This window comes from Neofelis nebulosa, chromosome 15, assembly GCF_028018385.1.
Source record: "Neofelis nebulosa isolate mNeoNeb1 chromosome 15, mNeoNeb1.pri, whole genome shotgun sequence".
Lineage (NCBI taxonomy): Eukaryota > Metazoa > Chordata > Mammalia > Carnivora > Felidae > Neofelis > Neofelis nebulosa.
In genome coordinates this window covers 47,385,175-47,398,402 of record NC_080796.1, presented here as the reverse complement: position 1 = coordinate 47,398,402, position 13,228 = coordinate 47,385,175, and the positions used below count along the sequence as shown (strand labels likewise).

Below are 13,228 nucleotides of genomic sequence, written 5' to 3'. Positions count from 1 at the left end.
CTATAAACAACAGCCAAATTATGGAAAGAGCCCAAATGTCCACTGATTAACAAATGGATAAAGAAAATGTGATATATATAATGGAATATTACTCAGTGATCAAAAAGAATGAAATTGTGGAGTGCCTGGGTGGCTCAGTTGGTTAAGCTTCTGATTCAGCTCAGGTCATGATCTCACATTCTGTGAGTTCGAGCCCCACATTGGGCTCTGTGCTGACAGCTCAGAGCCTGGAGCTTGTTTCATATTCTGTGTCTCCCTCTCTCTCTCTCTGCCCCTCCCCTGCTCATGCTCTCTCTCTCTCTTTTTCTCTCTCTCTCTCTCTCAAAAATAAACATTTTAAAAAATTTAAAAAGAATGAAATCTTGCTATTTGCAACAATGTGGATGGAACTAGAATGTATTATGCAAAGTGAAATAAGGCAGTTACAGAAAGATAAATATCATATGACTTCACTCATATGTGGAATTTAAGAAACAAAACAAATGAACATAGGGGAAGGGAAGGAAAAATAAGATAAAAACAGAGAGGGAGGCAAACCGCAAGAGAGTTAAATACAGAGAACAAACTGAGGGTTGCTGGAGGGGAGGTGGGTGGGGGGATGGGCTAAATGGGTGATGGGCATTAAGGAGGGCACTTGTTGGTACGAGCACTTGTTGTATGCAAGTGATGAATCACTAAATTCTACTCCTGAAACCATTATTATACTATATGTTAACTAACTATATGTAAACTAAGATTTAGATAAAATTTTAAATAAATAAATAAATAAATAAATAAAGCATATTAAAAGAAAAAAAAAAAAAGAAAAAGAAATGGCTTCTGCCTCCCTAACCCTGAGACCGGGCTGGCTTGTGACTGGCACTAACCAAAACAGAATAAGGCAGAGCTGACATGGTGTGAGTTAATCCTAAGTCACAAAGAGGCCTCACAACCTCTGCCCTCCTTTGGGACATTCCCACCACCATGCAAGGAAGCCCGTACTAGCCTCCTGGGTAATGAAGGCCTTGTGGAGAGGGCCAGCCAACAGCCAGAACCTAGGTCCCACTCACAGACATGTGAATGAGGCATCTTAGAGCCTCTAGTCATAGCTGAACCTCTAGCAGACTGCAACCTGGTCAGGGAGCCCAGGCAAAGTCTCCAGCAGAAAAGCACCCAAGATGAGCCCAGGTGATCCACAGATTCATGAGAAATCGTACATATTGTCTTAGACCGTTACATTTTAGGGTGGTTTTTTATGTAGCAATAGATAACGAGAGATCCTGCTTTCCTTTATACTGACATCTGACATATATTTGTTTGCTAAATTTCTTCCCACCCACTAGAATGAAGGTTGAAAATAGAAACTTTGTTTCACATTCTAAACACCAAAATACTGGCACAGAACGGTAGCTCAACAAATATTTGTTGAATGAATAAATGAATGGGTCTAGATAAATTAAAGAATGAATTAATGGACTCTTAAGAGTATCTACAATATTTGGCGGAACATCCTTAGGATTTTGAGGTTGATGTCAAGAAAGGTACAAGATAATCCTGAGGGGCACTCACTGTTAGGCTTGCCCAGGGCCACAGGGGCCATGGGACGACGGGTCACCTGTGATTTTGCTATCACTGAGCCCTTATACAGTTCACTGGACTCATGTCCAGGCAGCCGAAGTGAGTGGTTCTAGCTTTCCTTTGCAGTTCCTGATCAGGAATCCTTCCAGAAATGGCCTGACAGACAGTGGGAAAAGACATGTAGTAAAAGGCATGTGAACTCAAAGGCCATTTTTTGTAGAGCAATGTGGAGAATAAAAACTGTGCAAATGTCAAAAGGAATTCTGCAAACTACACGCTGGTGGGGTGGCCTGAATTTTCCCATTTGGATATCTACACAGATTCAATGACTTGGATAATTGGCAAAGCCTTGCTTCATTTGGTGCTGTTTGGATGTAATCTCTGGCTCTAACCATGTAGGGAGCATGTCTTCACAACTCTCTTTTCCCCTTATGGATTCAATTCAGTGCCATGGATGTTTGTTGCCTGCTCAAAATACACAGAAAAATCTGCTGGGTAAAGCAGAAGGTAGAAAGATGTATAAGAAATAGTCTTGTCTGGACAAATGCACAAGACAACCAGATGAGTGGCCTTGGCATGATGCGTGCAGAGGAATACACAAAGCATCAGGACCTTTGGAGATCACACATAGTTGAGAAGACTTCATGCAGGGCTTCATGGAGATGTGGCATTTGAACCAGATCTTGACGGTGGGGCAAGATTTCAATAGGTAGAGAGAAGGAAAGGATAGGTTAGTCAATCAGAGAGAGAAAGGTTTAAAGGAAGTATGCGCTGTGGAGTTTGGAGAATAAGTGGCACAGTTTGGTTGAGCAAAGGGCAATATTTGGAGGTGAGATTGGAAGAGTGTCTCCCTCGACTGTTGTATACTCTCCTAACTGGAGTCCCTGCCTCTAAGTCATCCATAAGATAACCTTGGTTGAGCACGGATTATACGCTGGGCACTAAATGCTATGCCTGAATGATCTCTTAATCCTCACGACAGCCTAAGAAGTAGTTACCACTATTATACCCATTTTACTGTTGAGGAAAGTGAGACACAGAGATGTCCAATAACCTGCCCAATTATTAAACAGTCATGCTAGACATCACTATCCACCGAAATCCACCCTCTCCTTTCTCTACAACAGCAAAGCCCAACACCTTCAGCCACTTGCCATGCATAGCTGTTTAAATGTAAATTAATTACAAGTTAGTAAAATAAAAGCTCGGCTCTCAGTTTCACTAGTGACACTTCAAGCGCTCGATATACCATGTGGCAAGTGGCTACCATATTGGAAGCACAGATTTAGAACATTTCCATCATTGTGGAAAGTTCTGTTGGACAGCGCTATCCTATGGTAATGGGAGGAATAGCCAGGAATGTGGCTAGAGTGTATTCCCAGCCTCCTTTGCAATGTGTGCTTTCCCATGGAAGGTGGGCAGAAGTGGTATGTCCTACATTTAGTGCAGGATTTTTAACTAGCCAGCCTGTCTCCTCCACGGTCTCTCTACTCTTTCACTAGTTAGGTGCCAAAGACAGTGAGGAGATAGGGATAGCAGGATCCTAAGAAGCCAGGTCCCTGAGTCACCATATGGAGGAGGGGCCATTAGCCAAGAAGAAACACCCTCTTTGGACTATTACACGACCCAGAAATGAACTAATTCACCATCACAACCAAGATTTGAACCCTGGCAGTGCGAGTCTGGAGTCCACACTCTTCGCTACTACACATCTGCCAGGAAGATCTTTTTGAAATGCCAAACAGACTGTGTCACTCTCTTGCTGAGAAATCTGAAAAGGCTTCCTCATTACTTACAGACCAAAGTTCAAAGTCCTCAATGGGCTCTGATGCTATACACCTTCAGCTCCGTCTACCATCTCAGCCCCATGTGTTTTCACAGCCTCGTGTGTTTCCTTGTGCCCTTCACGCTTTCAGCCTGGGATGCCCTTAACCCCAGTCTTAGATGTCGAAATCCTAGCTCCCTTTGAAGTCCAGGCTCAGATATACCTTTCTTCATGTACCCAGCCCCATCCCTGCAGTCAGAATGACTCACTCACTCTCTCAGTGCTTTTCTGATGTTTTCTCCAGAAACATGCTTAATATTAGAATAATAATAGTGGTGGTGGTGGTGGTGGTGATAACGATAATAATCAGAGTAATTACTAGGTAATAGTCACGATTCTGGGTGATTTATATATATTAATTCATTTCATTCCCATGCCAATCCTTTGAGGTAAATACTTATTATTATCTCCATTTTGCAGATGAGAAACTGAGGCACAGAGAGAGGCAATCACTTGACCATGAATGAAAGAGCTGGGACTGAAGCCCAGGCAGTTTGAGTCCAGAATGGGGTTATCTGTGTACAAAGCGCCTTCCCCATGAGACAGGAAGCTTGCCACTATCAGGAAGCACATGAGCTCCCTTTTGAGTCTCCCGAAGCCCAGGCACAAGGCCATATATGCGTATGGTCATTGTCAAGAATGATCATTTGAGCCACTGTCAAGGCCTGGAGATGGGAGTTGCTTTGGCCTTTGTGGCTGGCCACATTGGGGCAGTGTCTCAGCCCCTCGGGATCAGAAGCCAACATACAGCCTCTCGGCAATCGCAGGAAAGACCCGCGTCAGGCCACAAGCTGATTTGATCCGATTCCTCCATTGCAAGGTGCTTTATGATGCCCTAAACCTCCCCGGAAAAGCTCATCCACGGCTCTATAGTTTATTATCTTTAATAGCCCAGAATCAGCCAGAAGCCCAGGAAGAGAATTATTCTGTATGCTGCTCCCAGGAGCTGGGAGCAGGCAGGGGAGGGCTGAGGTTAAAGAAAAACCATTCCCAGCTCCAGCCGGAATTCAGTCCAGAGGCTGCAGCTGTCCATGGCTGATATGCCCCTTCATCTGCTCAGCTGCTTCCAGCCAAATCCAATCAAAACTGATGGTAGACCCACACAATCGGTAAAAGTAGCTAAGCAGGTGACCCAAGCCCCAAGCTGCTCAAGGACCCACATCCCCAATGTTCTCCATTCCATCTGGCTGTGCAGGAATGGCCAACTCCTGAGATCTCTGGGGAGCTTCACGATGGACTCAGAGCACAGAGCTGGCAGGATTTAGCAGTCATCTTGTCCGGCCCTTTCTTTTTATTGATAAAGAAACTGAGGCTCAGAGACAGGAGGTAAATCACTGCAAGTCCCAGAGCCGAGGCCTGTTGGCTCTTGGTTTAACATCTTTTCTGTATACCACCCAGAGTTGCAGCCTGGCTAGGCTCCAAGTAGCAGGGCTGAGAAAAAAGTTTTAGGGAGAGTGGGAAGAAGGATAAACGGGGTGGGTTGCGGGGGGGGGGGGCGCACCAGGCTTCCTCCCAAGGGAAGAAACTCCTGTGGGAGTCTCTTTGGGTGCTAACAAGCATGTCAAAACCAATTGGTTGTTAAGCTAGATGTCTATTTGTGTGTTATATGTTTTAGAGTGAAACAGCTTTGTCCTCTGTGTACCAACAGGATCGCCTTGAACTAGCCAGTTAACTTTGCTCAGTCGTTTCCTCACCTGTACATCAGGGATGCCCATTACATAAGGCTACTCTGTTCATCCGGCCCAGACCCTGGTCTGGATACTCAAATAATGCCAATTCTTTCCCCCTCTTTCTTTTACTAGACACTAGACACCAGAACAGGCACTTCCATTCATCCGACACTGCAACAGCAGACACACAAGTTGGTCTATCTACTTTTCACAACAATAAAGGAAGATTAACATAATTAATTGGGCTTCCGCTTACACTTTTATTCTCAAGGCTAATATTTATGTTTATTGCCAGATCACAGATAAGGGCACATGGAGGAATGTGGGTGAGCCTAGCTCCCCAGCGTGAAACACAAAACACAGACGTTTCTGATTGTAAACTCTGAACCATTTTTCTCTCCCAAAGGGCCCGTAACAAAAGCGGGCAGGCACGATGAATACATGACTTAATTGCTCTTCCTGTATTGCAGACTGAGCCTTTATCTCCATCTGACTTCACATGCTTGGGGCAGATAACCTGGCAAGCCAGGAACCAACAAAGACTTTATGACTAATAGCATTGTTTTACCTTCTAAACAACCTACATAAAAGGCCACCCATTAATAAATGCAGCAATTAGTAAAATTGTCATAGGTTTCTATTGAGAGATACAGACACGCCTTCCTCCTACCCTCCCTCCACCTACGCTCGCTTCTCCGCCAGAAAGTAAATTCAGAAAATATCCGAAGCAATAACACCGCCAATTTTAATGAAAGTTGCCGATCTCTGACACTGAGGTTACTTGTTGCCCTGCCCGAATAAAGCACCTGGGATCAGAGAAGCCCAGAACCGGAAGGGAGGTAAAAGGCAACAGTCCAATCTGCCCCCGCACGGGACTCATCTCTGAGATTCCAGGGGAACAAGGATCCAGTTTCTGCCAGGACCATGCAAATGGCAGGGCTCACCGACTATGCTGGGCGTTAAGGGGGCCACAGTGGGGCTATTCTGCAGATTAAGTAAGCCTTCCTCATCCCAAGCTAGAGCACCATCCTTACTTCCTCTCTTGGCCCTCATCCTGTCAGCTGGAAGACCATAAAATATGTGTGATCTTTCAAAGACAATCATCACATTCCACCTAAGTCTTCTCCCACATTCTTTGAAGGTGTAGACAAGGTGCATAAACATTTCATATTCTCACCACCCTCCCCCAGAAAAGCCTTAGCCACACTTAGAAATGGTATAATAGGATCCCATCATCTAGATGTGGGCAGACCCGTGGGCAGCACCTCCCTCACCTGGATGCCATGGGCCCGTTAATGCAGGGGACCTGAGGTCTTTGAGGTTGCCCTGGTCTGGGCGGAATGTAGCTTGAGGTTTTGTCCTAGTGACTTCAACTCACTGGTCGAATGTCAGGATCCTGAGCTTCAACTGGGGCAGAGGACCTTGCCCCAAGGCAAGGATGAGGGACCATCCCTGTGGGTTCAGCCCATGTCCAGGGCTTCAGTTTCTCCATCTTTACTAGAAGAGGTCTGGTCTGGAGACTCTGCACAGCACTTAGTATGGATGACCGGAGCTGGGATGAATCTTAGAGATTGGATAGTCCAATGCTCTTATGGTTCAGATGGAGAAACTGAAGCTCAAAGAGGAGCAGAGACTTGCCAGGGGCCATATATCCATTCATTTGTTCAACAAATACTTATTGAGCACTTTCGCCATGCCAGGCACTGTGTCAGGTGCTACAAAAACTCATGGAGAGGGTGCCTGGGTGGGTCAGTCAATTAAACATCTGACTTTGGCTCAGGTCATGATCTCGCAGTTCCCAAGCCTCACTTTGGGCTCTCTGCTGTCAGCACAGAGCCTGTTTTGGACCCTCTGTCTCCCTCTCTCTCTGCCCTTCCCCTGCTTGTTCTCCTCCCCCCTCAAAAATAAATAAACATAAAAAAACTCATGGAAAGGTGGGAGAAAAATAACAAACAACCTGAATAAATCAATATCAGATTGGTGAGTGCTATAGAGAAAATTAAGTAGGAAAAGGAGATGGCAAATGATAAGAAGTGCTTGCAAAATGGTGATCAGGGAGGACCTCGCTAAAAAGGTGACATTTGGGCAGTCTCGGAGAAGGTAGATAATTGTAGAAAGAACATTCCAGACAAAGGAAACAGTCAGTACAAAGTCCTGATGCAGGAGCATATCTATCTAGTGTATCCACGGAAGCTACTGTGCCTGGAGTAGATTGAAGGAGGGGTGAGGCCAGAGAGGTAGCAAGGTGTCACATCACCCGACACCTTGCAGAACTTGTAGGCTTCTTTCCAGAACTTTGTAGAACTTTGGTTTCTTTCCAAGAGTATGATGGGGAGCCACTGGAGGGTTTTGAATAGAAGAGTAACATGACCTAATTTGTATTTTAAAGGAGTCCATCTAGGGGCGCCTGAGTGGCTCAGTCAGTTGAGCATCTGACTCTTGATTTTGGCTCAGGTCATGATCTCACAGTTCATGACATTGCGTGCATGTGGGGCTCTGCACTGACAGTGTGGAGCCTGCTTGGGATTCTCTCTCTCTCTCTCTCTCTCTCTCTCTCTCTCTCTCTCCCTCTCTCTCTGCCCCTCCCCTGCTCATGCATTTGTGCATGTGTGTGTGCTCTCTCTCTCAAAATAAATAAATAAACTTAAAAAAAAAAAAAAAAGAACTCAGGACTCCTGGTCTAGAACCCTTCGGTCTCCGTGATAGCAGGGGCTGCATTTTTCTTGTTCATAAATGTTTCCCTCGTGTTCATAATGGTGGCCTGGCACATACTAGAAACACAATAGATATTTATGAAATGAGAAAATCGAATGAAACAGAAAAAGAGAGTGGTAATTATTGATTCTTAGCAGCTCTTCCTTCCCACAGATATTAAGGGCCAGACCTGAACATCTTCGTTTCCTCTCCATGGTGTCTACCAGAGAACCAGCTGCCAAGTGGTTTCCCCGGGGCTCCATCAGTGCCCATCTCCCCACCCCACTCCCTTAACCTCCCATCACCCTCCACTGCAGATGGGCTGGCCAGGGTGCCTGTGAGAGCAGCGGAAGTTCAGAGCGGAAGCTTTGGCCCCATTGCCAGCAGGGGAGGAAAGGGTAGCAGTGACAAGAATGGTGACCTTGGCTACCCCAAGCACCAGGGCGATGGGAAAGGGAATGTTGTACCGGGAAGAACTATTAATAACTTGCCATGGTATTAGAACACAAGACAAACTCATTGGGCAGCTCGATTTTCTGCCTGTGAGAAGTCATTAGTGGTTCTGTGTGGAAAGCCAGAAAAAAAGTTTTATATGGAACAATAAATTCCTCTATAAGCCACAAAACCCCACAAATTTGCAGCTAATAAACCCACAAATGTAAGATGATTAAGAACTGGCGAGGAAAGAGTTCCTCAATTCTTACAGGGTTAGCCTGGAGAGACAGTGTGGTCTGACAGACTGAAGCCAGGCCAAAGGCAGAGAAACTTGGGTTCTCGTCCTGGTTCTTAATGAATTGGATGACCTTGAGCAAGTCAACCACTCTCTGCCTCAATTTCCTCACGTGTAACACAAGGATACACAATGTCTGCCTCGTCTTCCTCAACAAGTGGTTGTGGGGGAGGTTGGGGGTGAGGAGAAGTGAGATATGAGACCCAACAGCCTGCAAAAAAATATCTTTGAGTCTCTTAACTGTGGGAACTTATCAGTGGGATGATCAGCACTTGCCTTAAGATTAGCAAGAAAATCGACAAGATTCATGTGAACCTCTGCTCCACCCATCTGCTTGCCCAAGAGCACTTTGCCAGGGAACCTGCCAGTGGGTAGCGATAGTGGGTTGAATTGTAGCCCCCTCAAAAATCTGTCCGCATCCTAACCCCTGGAACCTGTGAATATGACCTTATTTGGAAAAAGATCCTTTGCAGATGTCATTAAGCTAAGGATCTTGAGGTGAGATCATCCTGCATTAACAGGATGGGCCTAAATCCAATGACAAGTGTCCTTAGAAGACATGGAGAAGACCACGTGAAGACCGAGGCAGAGATCGGAGTGACGCATCTACAAGCCAGGGAATGCCAAGGGTAGCCAGTAGCCACCAAAGGTAAGAGAGGCAGGGAAAAGATGCTGCCTCAAACTTCCAGAAGGAATCAGCGCTGCCAATACCTTGATTTTGGACTTCTGGCCTCTCCCAGAACTGTGGGAGAATACATTTCTGAGGTTTTCTTAAGCCACAAAATTTGTGGTAATTTGTTATGGCAGCCACAGGAAACTAATATAGTAGCCATGCCCTGATTCCCCGGGAATTCCTAGCCACCCTATAGAGGAGATGAGTCACACCATGGATGGCTATGGAATGACACCTCTGGGCAACACTCTGCCTGCCACCTTAAGACACACTGTCAAAAGAAGGGGAGGAGAAGAGGAGGAGAGAGAATGAGATGAAGGAAGGAAGGAAGGAAGGAAGGAAGGAAGGAAGGAAGGAAGGAAGGAAGGAAGGAAAAGAGGGAAGGAAAGAAGAAAAGTTATTGAAGTAACTTGGGCGGGGGGAAAAGGCCCATTGCTGTCTATCCAGCATCAAATGGAAGGACAGAAAGAGAAAGCCAACACAAATTGAGCACTTAGAGTACTCCAGGCCCTGTAAATATCATTGTGTGAATTGTAGAACATCACCCCCATTTTCTAGCTGTGGAAACTGAGGCTCTCGAGAGGTCAGGTGACTTGGGCACGTCACATGCTGCTGGAGGAGCCAGCATCTGAATGCCGGTGTGCTGGGACGCCTGGGTGGCTCAGTCGGTTGAGCGTCCGACTTCAGCTCAGGTCACGATCTCACGGTTCGTGAGTTCGAGCCCCGCGTCAGGCTCTGGGCTGATGGCTCAGAGCCTGGAGCCTGCTTCCGATTCTGCGTCTCCCTCTCTCTCTGCCCCTCCCCCGTTCATGCTCTGTCTCTCTCTGTCTCAAAAATAAATAAACATTAAAAAAAAAAAATTGAATGCCGGTGTGCTGACTCAAGCCCAGTCCTTTTTCTACTCTAGGATGCCCCTGAGCTCTGGAAGCGCTGCCAGTGAAAACCTGCCTGGTTTTCCATTCCAGCTGAGGGCAGATGATTGGGCCCAGGACTGAGAGGTGGTCGGATACTCTCAGGACTAAGTTAGAGCAAAATCTGTTGGTGTGGCTGGTTTCAATGACATGGAGACAGGGGCACACTTTGCAGCCGTAGCAGCTATTGAGGTAAAAATATTCTGCAGAAGCACATCTCTGGGGCATCTGGCACCAAAGGAGGTTTTACAAGGAATGCACAATTTTGTATTATAAGACAGAATCCTATAAATTCCTGCTTTGCCCTCCTCTCCTCCCAGACCTCAGTTGAATGCTGGTCCTGCTTTATAGAGGGAGCTAGAGCCAGTAGGTTTCTGTTCCACTGTGATCCCGGGCCCCCCTCCAATGCGGAAAGGTCCAGCCAGTACATGAACTCCAATAGCTCTGATGTGTTTTATGAGGTGATAACAGGGCCCAGATATCATAGTCCAGGCACGAGGGAGTTGAGGTGTTGTCCCCAGATCCATTCTAGGCCTCACTTCTCTGAATTTTAGCTAAGACGCAGACATCAATTTCCCAGATATAGGAAGTGGGGGCAGTCTCCTTTGGTTGCAATTGCATTTGCTAGGCTTTCCCCCCCACCCCCACCGCCTTTTATTTTATTGGTAGGTATAACTAGGGATTCAAGGATCATGATCTGATAGTGCCTGAATAGCACCCTGTGGCCTCTGAGCACGAACTTGTGGGCACAGACCTAAGGGCATGAAGGCCTGGTTTCACGTCCCTGGGACGCCAGGGGAGAACCTTCTCAGAATTGTTGCTGGTCACACTTTCTCTTGTCAACCTGGGAAGTCCTGTAATCAAGCAGCCCTCACAGGAGTTAGCACTAAGTGGGGCAGCGTATTAGGGGGCAAGGGGTTTGGATGCCAGTGGCTTACCACCGCTTTTACAAACAAACTATAGAAACTTAGGCAACTCATCCCAAATCTCCAGACTTGGTCTGATCTGGAAAGGCGAAGAAACAGCACTTCAAGGGTTCAGAGAGCTGGCTCATCTCTGATTCTGAATTTCCCAGCAGCGGTGGGACACCCTCACTGCGGGAGCAGAAAGGAGGTGGCGGGTGCAGGGCAGAGTTTTTCCTGTCTGCCTCCGGCTGGGGTTTCTTGACAAGGTCCGGGACGATGATGAAGGTATGAGGAGAAGTGCCTGTACCTGGCCCCTCCTCCCCAGGTGGCATGACCGGGGGCTGCTCTCTCTCCTGAGAGAAGCCAGCAGACAGAGCCAAACCACAGCTTGGGCTGGGGCGGGGGGAGGAGGGGGGTTGATCTCCCCTCCACTGTGGAGATGAGAGAGGTCTAAGTGGCAGAGATTTACGGGGCCCGAGGGAGAAATACCCTTCCAGTAAGACGCTCACATGAAAAGCTCCAAAGTACTAACTGAGGCTGCAAACTGTGCTAATTATGCAACAATTAAAAGGTTTGACTATCTTTCTCTCTCCTTTTATTCTCCCGGCCACTCCTCCCCCTTTCCACATCTGGGTGCCCCTGCAGGCTCCCCGGCAAATGCTGGGGCGGGGGAGGGATAGAGGATAAAGAACACACTTTCCCCCCCTTTTAATTGGAGATCAAAAGTTGGAAGAAGAACTTATCCCTCAGGGGTGGGGAGAGAAGGGGTGTCGTTGAGACTGAGGCCCTCAGAAGAGGGGATGGGGATGAGAACGGAGTGCGGGGCAGGTTCCTAACACAGTTTCCCAGGCTCTGTATGAGACTTACACACATCATCTCATGTAACCCACATGTCAACCCCAGAAGATCAGTGTGATTAGTGGTATTATATTGCAGATCAGAAAGTAAAGACTCATGAAGGCAAATGCCTTGACCAAGGTCACACAGCTGGCAGGACTGGCAAGGCTCCCCAGGCTGGCTGATGCTCCGAGCTGTAGACTTCGTCAATGAGGCTATTCTGCCTCCACAGTGTAAAGCCGGGAAATCTCTTCCTGTCTCTTGGCCTCGCCTGTCCCATCTGTCCAGTGGGTGCAGAGCATGGGCTCTGTGTGACCGAGCCAAGCACTTTCCCAGACGAAAGGTACAGTGGGCACTTAGCGGCAGGATTGCTTTGTAACGAAGCCAGTACGAGCTGAGCCAAATGCCCTGCGCAGCCATCCAGTGGCTAATTGAGAAAGAATTAGGCAGTGTGCCCCAAAAGTGAAGAAAGAGCTGCTAGGTGGCTTTTTAGAGGTGCCAACCCACACCCGGTATACATGTCCCCTCCCCACTGGATTTCCCAGCAGAACCAACAGCCCCCACACTCCAGGGCAGGTAACACTGGACTCCTTCCTGCCCTGCTGATGCCTGGTAGCTCAGCCTCCAAACACCGCCTCCAAAATTCTCGTGTCCCCCGAGGGAGGGTGACTACGAGGGTGTGGGCCTTAAGAGGACAATGGCTCTCCCTTACATCTGGATCCCCCAAATACCTAGCACCCACAGATGATTAAGGATAGCAGAGTCTTAAACTAGGAACGTTCCATGGTATTTTCTCAGTTAATACATTCTAGATTTTGCTCTGTCCCTGACTGAGGGAGTAACTCTGGGTACGCCACTTCCCTGGGCCTCAATTTTCTAGTATGTTGATGGAGCAGGCTAGAGTGTCCAGTCTGAACTGCCCAGCTGTCTCTGAAGGCTAGAGAAGAGAAGCACAGAGCCCAAGTCACGCACAGTGGCAGGGAGAGGTTCCAACTTTCCCGACCCCAGTCTGGGGTACATCCTCCCACATGCCACTCCTGGGCACTCAGTCAGCTGCAGGGGCGGGGGGGGGGGGGGGCGTGAACACAGGGGGAGCTCGACCCAGCTCTGCCGTTTGTCCTGCTTCAAGCCGAGCCCCAGAGAGCAACCAGCCTCCTGGGTCTCCCGCCCACAGGAAAGACAAATGGAGCATCGGTCTTGGCCTCCCCCATTCCCTTCCCCTCCGCAACCACAAATGCAGACAGCTCGGGCCTCCTGGGCTAGATTTGCCAAATGGTTTTCCCCAAACCGTTGCTTTCCTCAGGTCGCAGCTTGTCTCCCAGCATTTTCTCCTGGGCTGCTTTGGATTCTTGAAAATCTCTCACCTCAGGAGCTCGGGTATGCGTTTGCGTGTCGGGGGAGGAGGGAGGAGGTGGAGAAGGGGAGG

At 47.8% G+C, this 13,228-nt stretch overlaps 1 protein-coding gene across 3 annotated transcripts in view; it reads right to left on the bottom strand.

Annotated features, from left to right (window-relative positions):
• Window positions 1-13,228, bottom strand: part of LGR6 (leucine rich repeat containing G protein-coupled receptor 6) — a 121,994-nt gene that overhangs the window by 25,325 nt on the left and 83,441 nt on the right. The window lies entirely within an intron of this gene.